Consider the following 981-nt stretch of genomic DNA (forward strand, 5'->3'; position numbering starts at 1 on the left):
CCGACTGGTGGCGAAAGCCGACGACAGGTGGCGCCCACGCTATTGCCGCGCGACGCCGCCACCCGCGGATCACACCCACCCACGACCCGGCCGGAGTGTGGCGGACGACCCACAGCGCGTCATACTTACCTGGCTGTACTTCTGACTGTACTTCACGGTCTTCACTTCTCCTGCGTCTGGGTAACATTTTCCCCGGCAGGTCAAAGGTTTCCCTCTTCAGTGACCGGAGTGGTAATACGCTAGCTTGCTGCTTGTTGGGCATAGGGCTTCGTTGTTTTGCGCTTCTACTGCGCTCATGTGGTATGGTCGGCCTTCAGCCCCTACCCCACTTTTGCGTCTCTCTGCCGAGACCCCCGCTTCGGGGAATTTCTTCTTCTGCTCCGTCTTCTCCACCGGGAGTTCCCCGCCTTGCGGTGGGTACTCCTGGTGGCAACTTCTCATCCTCGTTGGTTTCCATCGTTGTTGCTCTAGGGACAAAACAAACACTGCAAACACACATAGAGAACATTTTAAAAACACTATATAATCACACACATTATACCACATCAACAAATCAGCATTATTCTTTTTAATTTTGTTCAAGTATGCCTCTGGCGCATACCCCTCCCCCTTCTCCTAAAAGGAGGAGTATTTTCTCTCCCGAGTGTTACGGCACCCCGTCTGGTTCAATGCCAAACTCTCCAAAAAATCTTGCAGCCAGCATAGGGGAAGATTTCTCTAGCATGGACGCCACGGATGGGGTTGAGTGTCCTACCTCCAATTGGAGAGTGGAGGCTGACAGTCAACCACATCTGCCTATCGTTGATCCCTCAACGGGACTAAGATATCCCGTTATGCCGTATCATACGGAAAATTTGGGCATTGTACCTTCTGTGGCAGGCATCTCTCGCATTGGCACTGACTCAATCACGTCATCAGCTTCCAGCACATGCATCACATCCACAACATCAGTTCTCACATCTACAATGGCTTCGTCCATTT

This window comes from Frankliniella occidentalis, unplaced genomic scaffold (genome assembly GCF_000697945.3).
Source record: "Frankliniella occidentalis isolate FOCC.00 unplaced genomic scaffold, Focc_3.1 Scaffold999, whole genome shotgun sequence".
In the NCBI taxonomy this organism is placed as follows: domain Eukaryota; kingdom Metazoa; phylum Arthropoda; class Insecta; order Thysanoptera; family Thripidae; genus Frankliniella; species Frankliniella occidentalis.